General features: G+C 34.5%; 1 long non-coding RNA gene across 3 annotated transcripts in view; it reads right to left on the bottom strand.

Moving 5' to 3' along the window:
- Nucleotides 1–5,276: 5,276 nt before the first annotated feature.
- LOC122135525 overlaps nt 5,277–24,917 on the bottom strand; it is a 42,007-nt gene continuing 22,366 nt past the window's right edge. For 2 of the 3 annotated variants that reach the window (XR_006153570.1, XR_006153569.1), the window contains exons 3-6: nt 17,473–18,215; nt 13,758–13,792; nt 8,367–8,470; nt 5,277–5,316 (exon numbers count right to left, since the gene is read on the bottom strand). This is a non-coding gene — a long non-coding RNA (uncharacterized LOC122135525). Of the gene's footprint in view, nt 5,317–8,366; nt 8,471–13,757; nt 13,793–17,472; nt 18,683–24,917 lie in introns of those variants that run through there. The other variant, XR_006153568.1, reaches the window with a different exon arrangement.

Here is a 24,917-nt window from a genome sequence, read left to right as displayed (position 1 = left end):
TATATAAATAAAACAGTTAACCAATTAACAAGTTTTTATTGTGCCTTTTTTACATTCTTTTTCTATTATAATAAAACACATCTTGAGATGAGGCAAGGCGGCAGGTTGGCAGACAGCTGTGTCTCATCCAACTTAAAAACTCTTTCTATTGCAAAAGCACTTTGAGGAAAGACACAGGGCTTATGTTGTGAAATCTTTCAGACATAAATTTTGGGCTTGCACTAATATTGCCCAGGGGGCAAGTGGACGGGAGGAGATGTGGCAGATTTCAACAGAGCAGTGAAGGTGAGGTCCTCTTCGTGTAGCGCTGAGTGCTGGGGCAGGAAAACTGGACAACTCCAAACATCCCAACAACTGAAACACTATGACCCTATTCACAGCATAAAAAAGTAAAACAAGTATTTGGATGTTTATAAAAACACATAAAACATGCTCATCGTTCTGTGTATAACTAAACTTTATTCTCACACAGTAAAAATGCATCTTTGTACAGGAATTGTACACTAAAATAAACTTTGGTGTAGATTCTCACTTAGAAATTGATAGTTAATTTTACAATTCAAGGAATAGTTCACCCAAAAATGAAAATTTCCTGAAAATGTCCTAAACCTCAGTTCATCCGAGATGTAGATGAGTTTGTGTCTTCATCAGGTTTGGAGAAATGTTGCATTGCATCACTTGCTCACCAATGGATGTGAATGGGTGCCGTCAGAATGAAAGTCCAAACAGCTGATAAAAACATCACAATAATCTACTCTGGAGAAGACAAACGCTGAAACAAATCCAGCATTAAGATGTTTTTATTTATGAGTCTATAATCCATAATAACACTTCCTCCAGTGAAAAAGTGTTCTGGTGTGAATCAGGAGAGAAATCTGCACAGATCAAGCAGCGTTTAAACAGCTCTAAAACAGTTCTGAACAAACGTGAGTCGATTTTGATGTGAGAAAAGACAGGAGATGGACTTTTACACTGGAAGAAGCGTTATTATGAATTATGGATTTTGGCTAGAAGTGACAGTTTGTAGTCACAAACGTCTTAATTCTGGATGTGTTTCATCTTTTGTCTTCTCCAGATGTTAACTGATGGACTGAAGTGGTGTGGATTACTTGAGGATTATTGTGACGTTTTTAACAGCTGTTGGGACTCTCATTCTAACGGCACCCATTCACATCCATTGATGAGCAAGTGATGCAACGCTGCATTTCTACAAACCTGATGAAGAAACAAGGAAAAAAGGATGAATTTAGATATTGTGCACAGCATGTCCCAAAAAACCTTTACAGTCATTAAGGGATCTTGCAAAATAATGAACTTGGAAAAGTGTGTTTGATGAAACATCAGAGAACAGTCACGTCTGATGCTGAAATAATAGGACTTGCATAACGTATGGTGAAAACACTGATTTTTGCGAAGCACAGCTGGGATCTCCTGAAGGCTTTGCTGAGGAAACCATGTGGAAAATCAATCACTGCCATCTGAAAGCTTTCCCAACAAAAGATCTTCTGATGAACCCTTTTAGAGTTTTTTTCTTCTTCCTTTGGCCGGTACAAGAGACCAACACAATGCAGTGTTTAATTAAAAGAGCCCATGGTAAGAACTAAAATAATGTTAGCAGATTATTTCATATTTTTGTTTAAGATAAATAGTGTAATCAATACATAAATGTACAACATTTAAAAAACATGTGACGACTTGCCCCAACATTATGAGAAATACCTTTGAGAGCACATTATATACTGTGTTTTATTATTTTCACCTGTTACTCAACAGATATAAAAAAAATGATCATATTGAAAATGTACAATTCTAACAAAAATTCTAAATTTAAAAATCTAATTTTATATAATGATGCTAAATAAAGAGTTTTCTATTAACTTTATTAATGAAAGTAAATATATATATATATATATATATATATATATATATATATATAAACAGGATGCAAAATATAAAAAATAATAATATAATTATAATAAAATAAATTATATTTTTATATTCCATTTATTTTTAATGATTTTGTATTAATTTATAAAAGGTATTAATAATTATATATCAACTGTAATCATACAATAAATGTAAAATAATATATATATATAAAAATACTAAATTTGAAAATGATCAAATATACATTAAAATGTGCTACTGGATGCATGTGCATTAAAAAACAAACAAACAAACAAACAAACAAATAAATAACGTAAATAGTACAACTTTATATTAGCATTAATGATGATATGTACATGTCAGAGATATTGGCAGTTTATGGAAGATCACTGCATCAGAATGACCAATAGATGGCGCCATGTGTCTGTTATGAGGTTATGATGACGCGTTGGCTGATAAATATCACAGCTCAGCAGTTTTCCGTATGATTCAACGCCATTTTGCAGAAAAGCAGAAATATTGCACAGCCTTACTGTTTGTGTAAAGATTGTAGCATGAAAGACAGCTAAAGGATTCATTAAACACATATCATGATGTTCAGTTTAATATCTGTGTGTGGAAGTCTTCTTCTTCACAAAGTGTGTGCAAAAACATTGACTGTAATCTTAATTCATTCAGCTATTTCTCAAGATACATGTTCTTTTACTGTATGTGAGATGTCATTTATTCTTTTCTTAGACAATGTAAAATAACACACAAGAAGACATTTATTAACAGTCTGTTTTATTGCAGATAACAGATACATTTATAAATATTATATCTTAATTGATACACTATTGCTGAATTATATTCTCATATATTTCATCTGCTGGAAGGTTTAAGCAATATCCTTCCAAAATATAAACAAAACCCCTATAAAATAACTGAAGGTAAAACATATTTCCTGCTGAAACAGAAAGTTGGGGTTTTTCTTTTTTTTTTTTAGTAGACAATAGGTTTTAGAAAATTTGTATTTAATAATTGTGAATCATGTTTAATACAGTTTATATGATACATTAATTTTATGATGTTAAGATTTATCATTCTGTTTTTTTATGATTACAGTTAAAATAATATGATTAAATTTGATTTTTTTCCCTCAATTTTTCAATTGGTTTTACCATTTATTAATTACAAATCCCATTTAAAACCATTTTTCAAATGATCATTATTAGTATTTTAGTATTTTAATTATTAGCAATGTTAACTATTATTAATAATTATTAGTAACGGTTTAAAAAAATAATAATAATAATAATAATTTTAACAATTATTAAATAACAATTTTATATGTATTTGATTGTGTTAATTAATCTTTTTAAAATTTAGTTGGCTATTTTTATATTATTTTCTATTTATGATTACAGTTGATTAATAATATGATTAATAAATTAAACATTAATAGAATTAAAAATAAATTTAATATGAAAATAAACACATTTCATTTTGCAATCTGACACACACACACACACACACATAGCAATTTATAATAATTTATTAAATCTTATATATATTTAATCAACAGCTGAATAATAATGTGGACAACACAGACAACTTCCACATATATTCTGGTCATAAACAATTATTTATAATAATCATCAAAAATAATAATAAAGTTTTATTTATTATGATATTAATCAACTGTAATCATAATATAAAAACAGACAATGATAGATCATGATGTTTAAATAAAGCTTCTTCACTGGCATCAATGGTTCCATCTTTTCATTTCACATAAGATTCTTCTTAGTGGAAAAATGTTCTTTAGGTGCTTAAAGTAGGATGATAATATTCATGTGTTGTTAGTTGAATATACTGTAATTCTGTGAATGTACCTGTCAGTCCTGCTGCTTGACCGCTGCTGCATCGCTGCCCTCCAGGGAAGGCAGTAGGTTGTATAGTTATCTCCTGATGGGGCAAAAACACTACCCTGAAACCACACAACCTACTACCTCACCCTGAACGAACATCAGGAGCGCAGGAGACCGCAGTCCTGCAGAATAATCAACTTCATGCCAAAGACTGTGCTCCAAATGAATGCTGAAATATTCTCCGGACTTGCATAATGTGAACGAAAAATTATCATATATTTTTGCAAAACACTTTTGAATTGAACATCTGTGAAAACGTCCCTCAAAAAAAAAAAAAAAAAAAAAAAATACAAAAAAAATAAATAAAGAAATCTGGGATATCAAGAAATCAGTTCATCATTCAACCTCAATATGCACATCATGTAATTCTATAAAGCATAAAGCTAAAACTAAAACCATTAAAAAAATAAATAAATAAATAATTAAACAATTATATTAAAACATTTAAAATGTGTATATATATAAAATATACTTATTTACTTATTAAATATATATACAATATTAAAATTACAATAAATCATTTTGTATAAATATATAATAATTAAAATATATATAAAAAATGATATAAATAATATAAAATAAATGTTTATTAAAATTAAATATAAAAAGCTAACCTATTTTATTTGCATTTTTCAGCATTCAACATTCTCATTTTTGTTTAGTTTAACCTGAAGTATTAAAATAAAAATAAAAAATCAACTAAAACAAATAAATAAAAAGTAATAAAAACAATGTTGACATTAAAAAATTCAAATAAATCTAATAAAAATGTCAGAAACGCACCAGAACCGTAACTAAAATTGAAATGAAAAGAGAGAATCTAAAAATATTTTTGATTTAAAATAATAAAAATCCACCTTATTTCAGCTACTTGCCACATTTCTCATTTTGTTTACTTTAACATGAAGTACTAAAATTACAAATGAAACCAAAATGAATAAATAAAAATTAATAAAAACTATATTAACATACTTTAAAAATAATAATAATATAAATGCCAAATTAAAAAAATCACATTAAAACTTTACCTAAAATTAAATTGAAAACTGAAAATACTAAAATAAAATCTAATTCAAAATATTAACAAAAAAGATAAGTGTTTATCAATAACACTGCTCCATGTTTTGTGTCCATCCATCGCCGGGCTTAAAGAGGAAGATGAGGGTGATTTTACAGCCTCTTCAGGAAAGACAGTAAGTTGTATAGTTATCTAACAGGAAGGGTGTCACCCTAAAACTATACAACCTACTACCTCACCCCAAAGGACAGTGGGATCTGCTGCAGAGACGTCCTCGCCTCAGCACGACTGAAAATCAACTCAATACATCACAGCGATCATATAAACCAGGGGTCTTCGACAGCACCCAGTGGGTCCAAACATATGGAGAGCGGAAATATACTGAGATATAAAACAAGTGATCGTGTGTAAAAACATCAAAAAAAAAAAACCACCACCCATCAAGAAAAGAATCTCAAAACAACTCGTCTCAGTCTCATCATTGTGCGTCTCTTCTTCCGCCTGTAATAAAGAGAGATGAGTCTCTGTCAGGATCTGCTTTCATGGTCAGTGTTCTCTTCAGGAATAAGGAAAGGAAAGATATATTTTGGTCATTTCTCAACCCCTGCCTGCCTTCTTCCTATTCTCTAACAGAAAACCTATTTATAAACATTTAAATATATTATTACACTTAAAATAAGAGTAAAACTAATAAAACAGTAAGATAAAATATTTATATAAGCATTTAAATTGGTTATTTATATATTTTATTTCATATTGAAATATTTGTTTAAAGTGTTTATTTAAATTTTTATTAAAATTAAGTTAAAATGAAGCAATATTTAAATCAATTATTATTTTAATTATTTACCTAGGTTAATATTGAAATATTTGTTTAATATTTTGTCATGTAATTATATAAAAAAAAGTATTTTATTATTTAACTATTTTAAAATTCTAATATTAATCTTGGCTTTACTAACAAAGGTTTTAATTTATTGACTCGTTTAATGAAAGTCGAGTCTAAAGTTTGCAAATATTTTGGCGTACATTAAGACATTAAATAATTAAAAGAAGGGTTTTTTTTATATACAAACATTTTGAATTTCCAAATCATGAATAACATGAGCATAACATTCGATCTGGGGTTGAATCATCTAGACTCACTGACCTTGACACAGCTGTTTTTTTAGGTTTAGTTTCAGATATTTTAGTACTTAAAGTTGGATAAAAATGCGAAATGTTGCCTTGGCAACTAGTTGAAACAAATGTATTTAATTTTTTACTTACTATAAGTTTTTCTGTTTTATATTTTATTTCACATAATATTTATTTTATTTCACATAATAATTATTATTATGTATGGTTTTGGTTAACTATAATAACACTGTTCCAGACTTTTTTAAGATCACAGGAGAGTCACATGACCTTGACTTTAAGCCCAACAAAAATAGAATCATAGTTCAGAAATCAAAAACATGCTCATCAGCTACGAGGTCTGTTCATGTCATGGCCTGTATAAATTGCATATAATATTGAATAAATTACTGGATTGAAAACCCCATAAAATTGTGCTACTGTACTACCCAGAACACCCTTTAATCAGGATCACCCCGCGACGATGCTGCGGCCCCAAGGGGCCCCAGGTGCAGACGGGAGGAATCCAGACAGCTGAGTTTGCTCAGCAGACACTAAATAGGGCAGGAGAGGCTCGACGGCCCCCGGGTTCACAGGGCAGAGGCCTGAAGCAGCTACTTTTATTTGCCAACAGCTCCTGTTACAGATGTGAGGGACTCTGGCTGTGGGGGAGGACGGATGCAGACGCCGCGACCCCTGCGTGATCTGGAGCCCGGAGCGCATGAGTTACAGTACAGGGCACGGAGGGCGAACGCAGCTAGAAGACAAACTCACACATATGCAGCGCAAAAGTGCAAACATGCACACCAATGTGAAACGTCTGTTCAGATGTTTTGGGGTCAGTATGATTTTTATTTTTATTTTTTTAAAGAAATTAATACTTTTATTCAGTTAGGATGCATTGCATAAAGACAGTAAAGACATTTATAAAGTTACAAAAGAATTCCATTTCAAAGAAATGCTGTTCTTTTGAAATTTTCTTTTAAATAATTATATATAAAAAATTCATAATTATTTAATTAAAAATATTTAAATAAAAATTTAAAGCAGAATTGCAAGATATAAACTTTTTTATTAAATTTTGGGGATATTGCATAGAAAATGCTAGAATAGAAACAAATAAAAAATTAAATTAAGCAGATGGAAATAAAACAGTAAATATTTAAAAAAAAATCAAAATGTGCATTAAGACCACATGCATTTTTTTTTCTAATAACATTATTTTATCTGAAGTATAATATCAAGCAACAATAACAGTATCTTGTTGTCCATAAACTAATTTTTATTCAAATTTTGGGCTATTGCATAAAAATGCTGGATCAGAAACAAATAAGAGAAACAAACAAATAAATAATTACAAAATAAAAACGTGCATTATTATTTTAACTTTTATACATTGGATAACATTTTAATGGCATTTTTACAAAAAAAAAAGTTAATAAAATCACATTACTAAAATCGATAAACCAAATAATTTACTAAATGCAGATTAAACGGGTCAAGTGACTTTACCTCAACAAATAATATGATGGAAGAGTTCATTTAATTTCATTACTATTTTCGTGAACTTTTTCTTTACTATGGCCTCTTTAAAAAACAAACAAACCAAAAAAAAAAACCCTACAGTTTCTTCCGTCCAGTGCACAGCACTAAAGGCTGTATCCGGTGGTGTAAACATCACTAAACAGCAGCACGACTAAATAATGAGCCTCATTACAATGAAGCTCGCAGGGCAGACGCACAGGATTTGGACACTCCAGAGCTCAACGCAAGACAATGAGCCTCTGGGAAGGGTTTCGTCAGGCTGGCTTTGAATCTGACCGCAGACTTCAAAGGGCCAAGGAATGCGGAGCAATGATCAATCAATGAGGGCCGGATCAGGTTCCCCAGTGCAGTCACACTGTACCAACAATAGCCGGAGGAATCCGGCTCGCTCTGATTTCCTCCCCGCTATCATTCAAACAACTGTTTCCACCTTATTTGTTCATAATTTCCCCAAACGTTCAGCGTACTTGTCATAACTGCGAGACAATGACCAATGGAGGCTCTCGGCCAAAGCAGATCTGTGGCGGTCGTGCACATTGTTCCACCAACGACTCCACGTAACCTGAATTGAACCGTTTTTCAGCCAAACTAGCCTTGTTAACGCCAGAGTTTCCTTAGTTCCTGTAACTGATACAATGTGAAAAAGTGATTTAGTGTCAGGCCAGAAAAGACTTATGGTCCATGTCTCTGGTCAGAGCTGCACTGAGTCAGTCTCGTGTGTTCATGAAGGAGAGCAGCTGCATCCTGTTATTAAAGCAGAGCGTTAACCTTCGCCAACAGCACCTGACAACCCCGACTCACAGCCGCTTACAGTCTCCTGTACTGTACCCAACGCCACGCCAAACACCTTAAAGAGACAGTTCACACAAGAATGAAACTCATTTACTCACCCGCATGTTGCTCAAACTCGTCTGTGAAACACATAAGGAGGATTTTCTTCTTTCTGCTCTTTCCATATAATGACGATTGCAGTGATCATGTGATTATAGTGATCCTAAAAGAAACATAAAAATATACAATGCAGCTTTCTTTATAGTATACGCCAGCTTTGTGTGAGATATGAAGTTTGAAACTTTGAGTTTTTATTGGAAATCTTAATGCAATTATATAATCCACAGCCAAATATAAAACAACAATGATAATAGCCGGGTGTCAATTCACAAATTTTTAATCAAATTTTGGGTTATTGGAAAGAATATCTATCTATCTATCTATCTATCTATCTATCTATCTATCTATCTATCTATCTACAATAAAATAAAATAAAATAAATACTAAAAATAAATAATAAAATAAATAATAAAATAAAGAAAAAAAAATATAAAAAAAAAAAAAATGTTATAAAAATTACAGTCACATATAAAACAATAACAATAGCCTGTCCATCCACTTAAAATTTATTTATTTATTATTTACTATATTCATTTTATTTAAATGTTAGGATATTGCATAAAAATGCTGTAAATAAAATAAAATTTTTAGCATAAAAATGCTGGATTGGACACACACACACACACAAAAAAAATAAAGTAAATAAGTCAAGTAAGTTTTTTTACAAGTGGATCAAGTGCATAAACTACGGTTAACACATTTACAAATAGTTTACTAAATATACATCAAATAGGTCTTGTGTCTTGACCTTAACAAATAATATGACTGAAAATAAATTAAATTCACAACTAGCTTTCTTTTTGGCCTAAAATACATTTTAATGACAACACATGATTTAGTTCTGAAGATTTCTTATATGAGTAAGTGTGATTTAAAAATGCTAGAAATATCTAGCAATGCACTTTTCCAATTGTTCCTACGTTCGTGTGGGATCAGATTTCTTGTGGTTCAGCATCTGAACAGTGACCAACTATCTGCTATATCAATCAGCCATGTTTTGTGATTCAGAGAGCCTTTGCTTGACTGAAATGACTCATTAGCCGCGTCGCCCTCCGTGGCCTTATACCCCGCCTGAACCCCCCGCCAACGCCAGATAGAAATGCATCTGTTGCTATGCTATTATTAGAGCGCCATCAACATATCCTCTCAGGCCTCTTTCATGATAGTAGATGTCCATAACCTCAATCAGCACATCAGACTTTTCCAGCTAATCTGGAGCCTCTGCTCGTAGTAGCCAACAATGTTGTCATGCCAAGATGAGTTAGTTTACCCAAAAAATGAAAATTTGCTGAAAATGTCCTCACTCTCAGGCCGTCCAAGATGTAGATGAGTTTGTTTCTTTATCAGATTTGGAGAAATGTAGCATTGCATCAATTGCTCACCAATGAATGTGAATGGGTGCCGTCAGAATGAGAGTCCAAACGTCTGATAAAAACATCACAAGTAATCCACACCACTCCAGTACATCAGTTAACATCTTTTGAAGTGAAAAGCTGCATGTTTGAAAGAAAAGTCTTAAAAAGTCTTAACGTCAAATCATTGTTTCTGGTCAGTGAGTCTATAATCTATAATAATGCTTCCTCCGGTGAAAAAGTCCATCTCCTGTTGTCCTCTAATATCAAAATCTACCCACATATTTGTTTAGAGCTGTACTGACTTGTAAACAGTACTTAATTTGTACAGATTTCTCTCCTGATTCAGACCAGATGACTTTTTCACTGGAGAAAACGTATTGGATTATGGACTCGTATTTTAGTCGGAAGTGATGCTTTAAAGTTAAAACGTCTTAATTTCTTACAAACATGCAGCTTTTCACTTTCACTTTTAATGTTAACTGATAGACTGGAGTGCTGTGGATTACTTGTGATGTTTTTATCAGCAGCTTGGACTCTCATTCTGACGGCACCCATTCACATCCATTGGTGAGCAAGTGATGCAATGCTACATTTCTCCAAATCTGATGAAGAAACAAACTCATCTACATCTTGGATGGCCTGAGGGTGAGTACAGTTTCAGCAAATTGTCACTTTTGGAAGAACTTGTGAGGGTAATTTTCGGGCAAGATGATAAATAATGTGTGAAGAAATCATTTCTAATTGTATTTAGTCTATTATTTTTCATAGCAAATCTAGATTATAGCTGTGGAATGTAGCATGACCTAAAAAAAAAAACCTTAAGATAAGGTAGCTAGTTTAGAGAGACATTCAATCAGAAAACAACCAAAATTTCTCCTTTAGTGCCCGCTTGCGAAGTTTTCCTGTTACATATGTAAGCGCGTCACACCGTGTGAGATCCCATGCCATGCTGCGTAACCATCTGCTCGGTGGAAATGTAAGCAGACACAGGTTGGTGGGAGAGGAACTCTCAGAGAGATTTCTATGCTGTGCTCCTACAGGAGGTGGCATGGAAATTTGCGTGCATTCGGTACAGTTATGCAATATAGTTCATAATTCATTTTTACACAGCAATATGGATGGTGTTTTATGCCAAAGCCAAGCAGGAGGGCATCAGTAACTGGTACGAAGACATTCCTGGGCTTGTTGTGTAAGACTAGCAAACAAACTTGTTTAACTCCTCTCCTCGAATATGAAACAACAATAATAAATAATAATAATAACCAGATGTCCTAGTGCATATACTGTGATGGAAAAACATTCACCAAATTATTTACTAAATGTAAAACAGTCATGCAAATTTAACTCTAAAATGATTATTATTTCCATTTGCAACTTCTAACTTTTGCTTTTGGCCTAATTATTTATATGTAAAACTAGCATTGCTTACTAATAGCGAACAAGCCTGCTGTACTTCTTTTGCTCTAAGGTTAAATCAGGTGCTCCTGGGAAAATCTGCATTTTTATATCCATATATATCCATAATATTAAAATGTGACCTATATAGTGGTGCGACATATCTGTGTTTGTAACGCTTAAAATAAGGTCTCATTTTTTAACATTTATTAACTACATACATGTAAGTTTCTACGTTTACTAACACAGTTTTTAACTTACATTAGTTAGTTAATGTCAATAATAGTTAATTATAGTTATAGTTATAGTCAATAATAGTTAATGCACTGTAAACTATTATGAATAATTAACAACTGTTTTTATTAACTAGCATTAACAAAGGATGTAAAAATATATTGCTCATAGTTTATGTTAACTACTGCATTAACTTATGTACACAAATGAGATGTTATAACGTTTTACCATGTTTTTTTTCCCCTCCCAACAATGCAAATTTTACCCAGTGCGAGTTAAATACGGTAGATATTCCCCAGCACTGCTATAAGTAGCCAAACTAGGAGGGATTTCAGCTGGTAAAGGTGGTGAGAGAGGTCACAATGCTGCTATAGATCCTTGCCAATGCTAAAAAAATAAGTTTATGGCCCGGATCCAAGGTTAGGACTCTGAGAGGAGCAGATGGATGCTGTGAAGGCACTTATTTACATGCAGTCAGTTGGCGACAATTAAACGGCTAAATAAGATGGAATGCTGTTATTTCTTTCTTGGTCTCTTTTAAAAAGTTTTTTTTTTTTTTTGCAGCACTGTCCCTCTGAGCTCCCAAAAGAATTGTTCAGTGAACAGTTCTTAAAAGAACCCTTTTTTTCTTAGCGTTAACAACATTTTAAATCATCTAAAGAACCTTCTTCGACTCTTAAAAATAAAGGTTCTTATTGATGGATGGTTCTGAAAGGTTCTTTGGGGAAACAAGAATGATTCTTTTATGCCATCACTGTGAAACCCCCCTTTTGGAACCTTTATTTTTGGCTTTTATGGTTCCATGAAGAACTTTTAACATCCATGGAACCTTTATAAAAGTAAGCAATAATTATCAGCTGTAAACAAGCTGATGGCAACAGTTTAACACATTTGACCAATTTTTTGACAAATATTAAAACAAAAACTAATTATTCTACAAATTTGAAGCCATTGTGCTGTCAGTGGTAAAATATCAAACTGTCTTTGAACAAGTTTGTCTCTCGAGCTCCACTCAGGAGGATGAAGAAAAAATAAATAAAAAACAAATAAATTACAAAAAATAAAAATATAATAAAATAATACATACTTTAACAACACAAGACAATTTATCTCAAAAAAAAGATGTTATCTTTAAAAAAGCAAACAATGCATTATCTAATAAAATATCCAATAATTTACATACATTTCCACAACATAAATATGAATGTTTGCTGAAGCCAGATTCAAAATTCTTGTTTCATTGTGTTGATATAGTAGAGTTAAAGATTTTTACAGAGGGGATTTCGGATTTCTGTTTTTATCTCTTCAGAATTTATAAAATACTGTCAAAAGCCAAAATAAAGTAATTTTCACCATGATTTATAGGAATAAAATGCTGTATGAATGACATATGAACAAACCCCTCTATAAAAACCTGTAGAATATAGACATGAACAAAACTGTAAATTTTGGTGTATGTAAGTGCTGCTGAAGTGGAGAAACAAACTCATTTTGAGAAAACAGCTTTTATGTATTGTAATTGAAATCTACAGATGCAAATAGATAAAGTTTAACAATAAAATCAGGCGAATGACATATGAACAAACCCTTCTATAAAAACCTTCAGAATATAGATAGGAATAAAACTGTAAATTTTGGTGCATGTAAGTGCTGCTGAAGTGGAGAAACAAACTCATTTTGTGAAAATTGTTATTGAATATAAAATATGGAAATAGAAATCTACAGAAGCAAATAGATAAAGTGCAATACAATTAACACTTAAAAGTCTAATTGGCCTTAGTCAACACATTATGAAAAGCAAAAGCAAAATTATTATTATTATTATTTTATTTTTTTTACAGTTTTTGCCTGTATAGTGTCTTGCTTACTTGCTCTTTCGGGCCATTTAGTGATGCTGAAAAAGTTAAATAATTTAGCTCTATAGTGGTAACTGCATTGTGCATTTTACAAATGAATTTTGACGTCTGCTTTGTGATTATGGGATGGTTAAGTTGGCCCTGCACTAGCAGTGTCGGGGCCGGACTCTAGAGGGCGACACTATCAGGTGCAGAAGAATGGAAATGGGTTCCCACCAGGGTAGAACATACAAAAGTGCATTATATTCATTATACTGTCCAAAAAATCAGTCATGCAATTAGTCTTTTCTAAAAACTATTTCTGATTCATTAAACAAATAAAATCATTGTTAAAAATATTCAATGCATTTTAGTGTAGCACGTTCTGTTGAACTTGAACTTTATGTCCAAGTTTAGAATACAGACCATCCAATCAATAACTATAAAGCAACCACATGTAATTGTTAAATGCACAGGCTTTTATTTTTTAAATATATATCTATTTTTATTATTATTATTATTATTATAATTCATATCATTTAAGTACTTAAAAAAGATAATCTGTACTGACCTGTGCAGGGCAGCATCTTGCAACTTCTCTTGTGCCTAAAGAAGAAAATAAAAATAAATTATTATAATTATCATTTTGTAAAATGAGCACAGTACAAGTACAGTATATGTAATATTTTAGTTACTGCTGTATTCGTGGTATTTCATTCTACTTTAAAAAAAAGCACATCTGCTTTTTTTAAGAATTAAACCATGCTGTTCATAAACATTTGTCTATTTGTTTAATGAAGTAAATCATCAATGCGCTTAATTGATGACTGCTGCAGAGATTTATTTAGTCAATTATTGATCAAAGATCAACGAAAGGTGAAGTAATTAGTGATTATTAAATCAGCTGATTATAAAAAACAGAACATGGTTTAATCAATGTAAATAAGGTGATCAATGTGAATATGTAATTCAAAGAGACGTCCCGCAAATTTTCAATTTGGTAATTCTGCTAAAACAGAAATTACATTAGTTGAAAAATGGCAGAAAATTTTAAATGCATGTCTCATTAAAGGGCATAATCTGCATTTACGAACGAATAATGAGCTAGTACAAATATAAATATACAATCTGCCATAACATAAAACAAAGTTGATTTTTTTTTTTTTTTTTGAAAAAAAGAGATTTGCATGATCTACCGAATCTAATATAATTTCTAATAATATAGCTAGAATGACTAATTATAGAGTTAAAAATTAAAAAAAAAAAAATACAATATAATTTATCAATCCTTTAATCCAAAAAAAATTACAATGTTAATTTAAAAACTTTGTATTCTTTTTGTCTCAATTTTCAGCAAAACATTTGGTGCAAATTGCAAAAACACGTAAAGATGTGTAAATCCGTTTTGCCACTAACAATTGTGCAACAAACTTTACAAAGGATTATCTAGCAATAAATGACCCAATAAATCTGTCAGCTAACACAAATTATCCTAACGTTGTGGTAAACTCAATAAAAGTTCGGACTTTGGAGAAGAAAAATGAATTATGATTAAATATAATTTATTATATTTCACAAACTTGTGCAGTATATTTAAAAAGGAATGGAATGAATGTTGCGTGTGTTTGTAACCTAAACACATTATATGTAAAATATCAGAAACAAAGACAATTACTACAAATCTAATAGGATTAAAAATACTTAAACAGATTAAACCAAAAATAAAATGCAGTAGAATAAATGCCCCGCAGTGCATCATAAATGCAGTGAAATACTAAACATTGTGCACTGTTATTTTGGGACTAAATTGTATAAAGTAGGTTAGACAAAACTAACACACAACCATTCACAATCACACACTAAAAGTGTCACAAAATGTTATATGTGTTATAATATCTGTGGTTCTGGTCATTGTGTGTTTGCTAGTTTAGTTTGAAATATATTTAAAACGAAAAAATTAAAATCATAAAAAAGGATGAGTACACACACACACACACACACACACACACACACACACTCACTCACACACACTGAAGACTATGCAAAACACACATATAGTTTACCATAAAATTATGCAGACTTTACATGAAGCTAATTATAATTCAAATGGACTCTAAACTCTGAACGAATTGGTTTGCATTTTTAAATTACAATTAAATTATTTAATTTATTGATTACTTTTATCTAAGTGAAGACCTCATATATCTTCAAAATATAGGTAAAAGTGTGTGTACAAACACTGATATAAACCAGTGTTTCAATTTTCAACAAATGTGTGCAAAATAATTGCAAAAACATTTTAAAAGTTTATTTAAATCATGAAATAAAATCGGGACTTCATAAAAACAAAGTAAGTGTGTGTGTGTGTGTGTGTGTGTGTGTTTCAGTAAATACATTTTTTTGACAGAAAATTACTTTTCTTAAAATATAGTGGCAAATATATATATATATAAAATATTCTGGGGTCTGTTTAATTTTGTCAATACAGTAGATATATATTTTTTAATCCATATTGACTAAAAGTACCGATAGAGCTCGATTCACACACTGAATCAAAATGGTGGACTTGAACTTCACACACTGAGGCCTAAACTACTGAGGAATCAGACCCCTTCACTGCAGACCGTGTGTGTGTGTGTGTGTGTGTTCACAAATATTTAGAACTATCCCAAAATTCAAAGCTGTGTACTATATTTTTTACCATAATAAATATGTATTTTTGAAGTACTTCTAACTGGGTGCCTGGCCAATCAAGATGCAAATATTTAGAACTATTCCGAAATTCAATCCTAAGCAGTCTACTACATTTTTACTGTGATAAATATATATTTTTGAAGAACTTCTAAGTGTGTGTGTGTGTGTGTGTGTGTGTGTGTGTGTGCATGCAGAACTAACATAAATTTCACAATTAAAATGTTTCAAGTCTCCACATTCAATGAAGTGTCCTGTTCTTGCTTTAGCAGTTCTTTGCCAACCACAGTGAAGTTGCAAAGTCAGCGAAATCAACGACAACTGTAGGTAAAATCTCTCTCTCACACACACACACACACTAGGCCACAATCCGGGAATCCAACTGAATTATTCCACACCCACAATGAAAGTTATAGCAGGAATATTTGGCTGGAAGGCATAAATCTACACCACACGCATTACAACAGAATATCCTAAATACTGAGTGACAATTATCGGAAAAAAAAACAACCTTTAAAAAAAAAATACAATCCGGAATTCTATAAATCATAAATAACCAATAGTAAATAAATATTGTTCAAGTTACAGAATTCACTGTAATATTATTTAGGGAATATATTCATAAAATGAAGTGTCTCAATATTTATTTTTAATTCATGAAAGACCTTGATACATATAGATGTATGAATTATATTTAAAATGTAGAGACGCCATATTGTCTTAAAAATGTAAAAATTATATATACATATATATAAAATTAAAATCTCAGGAGCTTTGCTAGATATTAATTTAATCATAAATGTGTTAAAGCATAATCAGCAATATATAATATTTTTGGTGCTTTTTAAATGCATGGTGCAAACATTTTACCTTAATAGTGCAAACCACATGTGCATTCTGTAGGTTTAAAATATGTTTGATCAAAAAGCACAAAAAAAATCACTGTATACAATAGTAATTAAAATAAATATATTTAAATTCAAAGGAGAAAAAGATTGCAATAAATTAAATCACAGTTACGAGAGTATGGTGGATCAAAGGCCCAGTTCTGCTGCCAAGAGTGTAATTCAAAAGAAACCAAATACAAAGAGTAAAGCCATGTCTCTTGCTACCGATTATAATTTAGAAAGAAAAAAAAAACAACAACATTTTGACCCAAATATATATACTGATAAATACCTCTTTCACGGTTTTATTTAATAAAACAAGGCCGTTATGTACAAAAGTTTCAGTTCTCAACATGGTTGAAAAGTATCAGCATAAGCATTTTCGCAAATTTCAATGCATCCGAATGAAGATAATTGTATTTCAACACATTGCAGAGGTTGTTGCATTTGCAGGCATTTTGGAATAATACTGAATTGAGCGATGCTTCATAAATTCAAATTGCAATAAAAGTAAAAATGCACAAAAGTAGTTTGTCGATGGTGTGTGCATCTTACCCATATCAGTGCATTTTAATCGCCGTATGCTGTGCTTCAGAAATGCATGTTATAAATGTTACCAGCGTGTGAGCAATCTGTGCATCAAAAAAGGAAAAAATCATGCACACACACATGCATTCACACACGCACACATTCGCTGCTGTGACTTACACACATCTGCGAGGACGTCAGCGCCCGGAGGCAGCGCTTTCCACAGGCCTCTTTTTTCCTGCTGCGGAGAGAAAGAGAGAGAGGGGCTGTGAGCCTGTCCACTATCCCGCTATCCCGTCTGGTCTCGAATTCCAGTTTCCCCTCTCGGCAGGCCAGCGCAGGGCTCTGGTTAGGCACACCGGCTGCTTGGCTGGGCCTCTGGAACAATAGGAGGCCTCCGGGGCGTCTGGGAGGCGTGTGTGAACCCCGTCTGTGGACCGGAGTGCTTGTTGCTGAATGGTGCGTGTTAGCAAACACACAATTAGCGTGTCTGCCGCATGCAAATAGTCCCACAGTTACCACGGCACATGCTATCAGGTCTTGAAGGCCCGAGGAGCATCAAGCAGGCTTGAATAAACACCCCCCACCTCTTCTTTCATGATCCACTTTTTCTGTGTCTTCCCTTACCCTCGCAACCTTCACTTTTTTCTGCGATAGTTGCACGGATGTTTGTGAGTTTGTGTTTTCCGCTCACTCCCAATGTTTCCTCATGCAGATCACTGATATTTTCACTCGCCTTTTGCAACTGGCACCTGTCCCAAAGCGGAGCAGCTTCACTCCTGAATCTCTTGTCCGAACAGATCGGGAATGGGTAAGTTGCAGGTCAGTACTTCCAAATGGCAAATCCCGCAGGTTTTCAGTGCTCTGAGGGGCCCGGCACTGTGCTGGGGTGGGCTGTGGGTCAAGGTGGATTCGGCCGCTCACTGAAATTGAAAAAGAAAATGTCAAAATAGGCACTTCGTGAACCAAACGCAGTTGCAAACCTTGCTGAAATTCCGCAATCGGGTGCATGAAAAAGCACACGATCGTGCTGGAAAATGGAAGCGTGTTGGCAGGCTTATGGTGGAGCCTCTGTCGCACTCTAGTCAGGAGGCCCTCACGGCAAAAAAAAAAAGAAGCCTGGTTTTTTCTTTCCCCCTTTTTCCCCCTTACACTCTTTAAACTAGTCTTGCGATCTCCACCTTGCAAAGGCAGCGGAGCTCGAGGAACCCGTACGGAAAGCGAAAGAACAGTGGAGAGGGAAAGAGAGATATGAAACTGGAGACGTAGAGGGGTGAAACTCCTCATCAGACGTCCCACATGGCCTTGCACTTGAGAGAGAGAGAGAGAGAAATAAAGAGAGAGAAGTGGGAGGGCGGAAAAACTGCAAGTACAGAGCAGGAGGAGAAAGACGGAGAGAGAGAGAGAGAGAGAGAGAGAGAGTGTGACATAGATACTCCTCCCCCAGCGCGCAGACTCAGTGTGTTTTCTCTCTCTCTCTAACACGCACACACACACAGACACACACACACACACACACACACACACACACACACACACAGATAATCCCACCAGAAAGAAAGAAAGAAAGAAAGAATGAGTGGAAATACAGCAGAAGAACGCTACTTTCTGCAGAAAAAGTATTGGAAACCTTGAATTCCACACAGTTTCTGAACATAAACAGAGGATTTATTTTTAGTTCTTCTTTCCATCAAACATTCATTTGTTTGCTTTAAAGGTTTGCTTTAAAAGTTAACTTTAAAATTTCATAACCGTGAATGCTGCAGGTTTTTTTTCCTCTTGAACACAAAGTAGACATTTATGAAAAATCCATAAATAACTAATAACATCACAAATAACCATAAGAGTAAACAGTGTGTCCAAGAATTAATGCCAAAATGGCGCTGGTTCACATGTTTACATGTTCAGACACAACATGCTAATTTTGAAATCTGGACATGAATGTTAAAAAAAGGCAAGGATTTTTCCTGACTAATAACTTAAACTTCAGTGTCTTCCTCAAGGCCTCACATGATTTCTGACGGCTTGGAATATAGTGCATGAAATGATGTAGCACAGTGAAGTCATTTATTAGGAAGTAGAAGGTATTTGATACAACACAGACCCTCCCTGGATCAGGATGTCGCTCCAAACTGGATGAAAGAGTCGGAGGAAACTGCTCAGAGATGCGACCGAGAGGCCGATAGCAACTCTGAAGCAGCTGCAGGAATTTATGACAAAGAGTGGTCCTTGTGTGCATGTGACAACAATTTTACAATTTTTCTACAAATTTGTCTTGTAGGGAAAAAAGCCACTCCTTAAGAAAGGCCACATGCAGCCAGAGTGAGCTTTGCTGAAACGCACCTTGAAGATTCTGAGGCCGATGAGACTAAAATTAAATTATTTGGCCTCAACACCAAATGATATGTCTAGCAGAAATCCAATCCAGCTCAGCATCCAAACAAAAGCATTCCTGCAGTAAAGCATGGAGGTGGTGATGTCCTGTTATGAGGTGTTTCTCTGCAGCACAGACTGAAGCATGAGTGAGGATAGTAGGAGAAATGGATGCAAAACATGGTCATATTCTTGAGGAAAAGCTGTCAATGGGAATAAGGTTTACCTTCCAAACTGACAATGACCCAAAGCACACAGCAAAACTGAGCACACAGTGGTTGAAGGAGCAAAAGGTCATCAGAGTCCAGACTTAAACCCCACTGAAAATTTGTGGAATGACTTGAAGACTGCAGTACACAAATGCTCACCGTCAGATTGAACTGACCTTGAGTAGTTCTGCAAAGAAGAGTGAGCAAATATTGCAAAGTCTAAATTTGCAAAGTTAGTAGAGACCATAGGCGGAAATTTTTATACTTTAAATAATTCTGTAAGTAGTAAAACAACACAAATGGGTCAAAAATGCGTTTTAAGTTTAGAACCATTTTGAGTCTCCCCCATCCCTTGCCTCACAGTACTTTGGTCCAAATGCCTACTTTCCTCTTTTACATCACCTACACACACAAGTCCGGTGAGAGAGAAGTCAATAGTTGTGGAACTCCAGTAAGTAAGGCTGTCAAGGCTATTTTTTACATTTATGCATTTAGCAGACCCCTTTATCCAAAGCGATTTACAGTGCATTCAGGCTATACCTTCGATGAGTCTGCTATGTTAGCAATAATAACGTTACTTGCTTGACGGAAAGGGTTGCCAGGTTTTCACAACAGAACCTGCCCAATTTTCTACCCAAAACTAGCCCAAACTAACCACGTTTCGAGGGGGTCCTATGGTAAAAATCGTATTCCGGGGGCTAAAATGCACGTTATTGGGGTCGCTTCAACCTGCGGACATTAAAAACAACCCACAGCAACAGTGATAAAGTAGCCCAATTCCACGGGAAAACCGCGGACTTGGCAACACTGTGACGGTAATGTCTACAACGGACACAACCTCTGTCACGGAGTGACCACAACAACTTGAAGTAATATAATAATACAAGTAAGCCATTCCTCTGTGTGTATCCTTACAAGTACAATTCCTCTGTGTATACATATCCTTACAAGTACAATTTTAACTGTATTATTTATTTGTGTCTCCTTCAAAAATCCCTCCCCCCCAACTGTTAGATGAAATTTACGCCCCTGGTAGAGACGGATACCAACAGACTAAAGGCTGTAATTAAAGGAAAAGGTGCTTCAACAAAATACTGACACAAGTCAGTGATTCTGATTTATCATTTTTCTCTGACATGTTAGTGTTTTATCTTTCACTTGGCTGCACTGAGTAAATACATCTGGATAAAACAAAAACGTCTTCATTTCATGCTGCAAAGCAACAAAATGTGATTATTATATAAAGTGGCTGATTCTTTTCTATACCCACTGTATTTACCTTGAGTTTTCTTTGGCTTCTTCATACTGTATATCGAGTGTCATATGTCATCTCAAGACTAAACTTACTGTTTGTTGAAGTGAAAATTACACCCCAACAGACAGTTGTAATTATGCACAAAATTTTTTATAAATCATTTTCACATTATAAACATTGGAATGGCCACTTTTTGTATAGATCATCATAGTTTTAAAAACGCAAGCATATTTTTACAATAGATTTTCATAGTTTAAGATGAAATGTTTTGGGGCTAGGCCAAATATTTGAAAGCAAAACTAAATAAAAGCATTTCTTGTACATTCTCAAATAAGAAAAACAAAAAATAAAGTTAGTTAATAAAAATCAACCCCTGGTATATAAAAGTGCCTGTACTTAAAGAAACACAACTTCAACCGATCAGTGTCTCGACAATGGAGCTCTGACCTTCCAGCCAATGAGAAAGCAGGAAAACTGACAGGCTCCGCCCCCACGATACTGGTCTCCTCGCGTGCCCTTTTTCTCTCTCTCTACTCCTCGTTCATCCTTCCATCCATCTGCCTCGTTACCTTAAATCCCTCCCTTGCGGTGACAGAACAAGGCTGGGAAAGAAAACGGCAAAAACATTAGACATTCCCTCAAACACACCCTCACCGTGCAGCAAGGGAAGTGTCCTGCTATCGTTTCCCTCCATTTCGTCCCAGTGTCCGACACTACGGCAGGCTCTATTGTAATAAATCAAAAGAAAAAAACGACACGGCATAAACATTCTGTTTGCTCTAGCTCTCACTCCAGAAACCCCTTGAGGCCGGACTCGCTGTACAAACTTTTTTTTCTCTCCGAATGCAGTGCACACTCTCTCTCTCTTTCTTTCTCTCTTTCCCCCTCGCTCTTCCTCTCGGCGGCTCAACTAATGAGAGCGCAGAAAGCCTGGGAACTGCAAAAATCTCTTTCCAGCTCTTGCAGACTTGCTCAACACTTCTCTTAGCAGTCTCTCTGGGGATTGAGGGAAGACTTGTGACATTTCAGAAGGTGGGGCTACTTTCCTAACCAGCATCTTTCTGTTTCTAAAAGAGTGAATGCTGCTCGGGTTGATCTAACATGGCCGATGCACGAGGACGCACCCGTCCCCTTCGTCGCTGGCTCACGTCTGTCTTCGCACACTTGTCGCAGGCCATCCTGCCAAGCAGAACTGCAAGGTTAGTGCGTTCGGAGTGAAAAAGCAAGTTTGTGTGGATCGTGCGGCCTGTTGGACATCATCTACAGCGTTAGCTAGGGACCCCGGTGTTTTCTTCCCACGTCACATCTCGCCACGGCTTCTGACCAATCGGTGGCCTCGTAGATAAAACCATACGCGATTATATTTCATTCCGAACTTCAGATAGCCACAAAGACTGAGCGAGCAGCACAGCAACGGCTTTACCTTTTGTTATTTAGCTGGAACGTCTCTCTGTTTATTAGCTTTTTCTGTTGTTTGCAGTGCTGCAGCAGTTGTGCCATCGAGTTCAACTAAGGACAAGCGCTTGCTTACAGGTTACTGGCCAACTATCAATGCCCTGAACTTCAACACCGCCTTTATGTCAAAACACAGCTCCCATTAGTGACAAAACAAAACAGCATATCTGAAATGCATTGTAAAGTGGTACGACTGCAATAGCTGTGCACTCATTCACAATTATTGCAATGCAATGCTAGCAGAGTGCACGACAAAATATGCAAAAGAAACCCCACGCTAAACACACCCAGACACCACATTCAGCGACTGTACAGTAAATCTAAATAAACGGTCTGATGCTAGAACATGAGGATTGTCGAAAACATAATGCTAATTTTACTATGTTGCTGTGCAAACACTCACACAAATGTACTTCATCTCTCTGAGGCCACGCACATCACAAAATGGTGGCTGCCACCATCTCGTAGATGTCGACTGTCTTATATCTGAAGCCTTTTAGACCGTTTCTGTGAGAAACACTAGAAAAACGAACACAATAAAGAGTGCATTGTGAAAAACGTTTTTTTTTTCTTTCTATGCTGAACTGAACTGTCCATGCATTTTACAGATGAAATGCATGGATGAAATAAATATTACAGTGTTTTCTCATTTCATTTTGTGTAATTGTTATTCATTTTAATTTGAATAAATAAATAATAATTTTGCATTAGGATTAAAATAAAAATGCATAACATTTGCATTAAAATCAACATTGAAATAAATAGCAAATGCATTAAAATCACAATGGATCCTTCATCGGATGACTCAGACTTTAACTGGATATTGAAAATGGAATAATATGGCAGCTAGCACAAATATTTTGCTGCACATTTGAGTCAACACTGTATTCTTTGATATCGTGAGGCTGGCCTGCCGTTAGCTTGGGTAAGTACTCAGTACGAGGCCAGAAAGCACGAGGTGGTGTGACTCTCCTCGCCAGATTCACACACACAGTGTGTGTTGCAACAGTAAATACTGGACAAATAAAAGCCAACAAGAAAACAGCCAAAAGCAGAAGATTTGAGAGCTGAGAACTGCGGTTGTCTTCATGTCCGGAAAAATGGATACCAAGAGTTTCAAGGTAATTATTCTTCAAAACAGCATTGTTTGTTCTTCAAATTAAAACAAAAGCATCCTCAAAAATTAAAATGCCCAAACACAAAAACACAAAACAAAAAAAAAAAAAAATTATCAAATATCAAACACTCAACACTAAATTTTAATATACTTCTACAAAAAAAAAAAAAAATCCACACAATTTAGACTGAATTGAAACAACTTCACAAATCCCTCACAGGCCGCGGCGCGCAAATAAACTCCCGACTTCACACTAAAAAGGCCGTTTGAGGTGGTCTGACCTCTGACCTCCACGCGTGCCTAAAGAACTGCTCCACTGACTCCCCGCTGTGTCACACAAAAAGGTCACGACCCCTGGGTCAAAAGCGTTACTCAAGGGGCCGTTCAGGCTAAATTGAGAGGGTGCGACAGTTGTTTGCTTTGACAAGGTAAAGATTACGCTCACATTAAGTGTTGCTGACAAGCGGGTCAGACCCTTGGGGATGACCCCTGGGACCTCAGACAGCTCCTCCTATTAATTGCTGCTGACCCTTGACCTCTGGCATCATCCTAGCGAAACCAGGTTCTCTCGCTCACAGGCGCTTCCGGAGGAATGCGTCTTGTTCATGCACCTGATCTGTAGCAACCCAGAAATCAATAACAGCATCCATAACTTAACCTTCATATGAGCTGATATTAAATAATTATTTACATAAAATGTTGGAATTCATTTTAACATATTTTGAAACCTCTTTATATTTTCCAGAATGTTCTGCATAAATGAAACATTTAAAAGAAAAGCAAGGGACTTCTTTCAGAGAATTTGAAAAGTAATATTTTAAAAAATGTAAAATTGGTTTCTAACAATTTTAAATGTTTTAATTAAGTTAATATAATTAATTACATAATATAAATGATTACTCAAATCCAAAATTTTTATCTACACATGAGCAAATATTGTTGTAAGTTTGTGTAAAACTTCAGTAGAATTACCAACATTACATAAAAATGATTCTGATTCATTTTTCCCATTAAAATTTTGTGCAAAGCCCTTACAATATTAAATATATTTATGAAGAAATATTATGAATGTCTAAAATAAAATATTGTGAGGGGAAATATACAGTGCCACTGTGCAAATGAGAGTTGTGTGAAGTGTGTGTGTGTGTGTGTGTGTGTGTGTGTGTGTGTGTGTGTGTGTGTGTGTGTGTGTGTGTGTGTGTGTGTGTGTGTGCGT

Source organism: Cyprinus carpio, chromosome A25 (assembly GCF_018340385.1).
Source record: "Cyprinus carpio isolate SPL01 chromosome A25, ASM1834038v1, whole genome shotgun sequence".
NCBI lineage: Eukaryota > Metazoa > Chordata > Actinopteri > Cypriniformes > Cyprinidae > Cyprinus > Cyprinus carpio.
The sequence above is the reverse complement of the archived record's forward strand: the minus strand, read 5'-3'. Positions and strand labels throughout refer to the sequence as shown.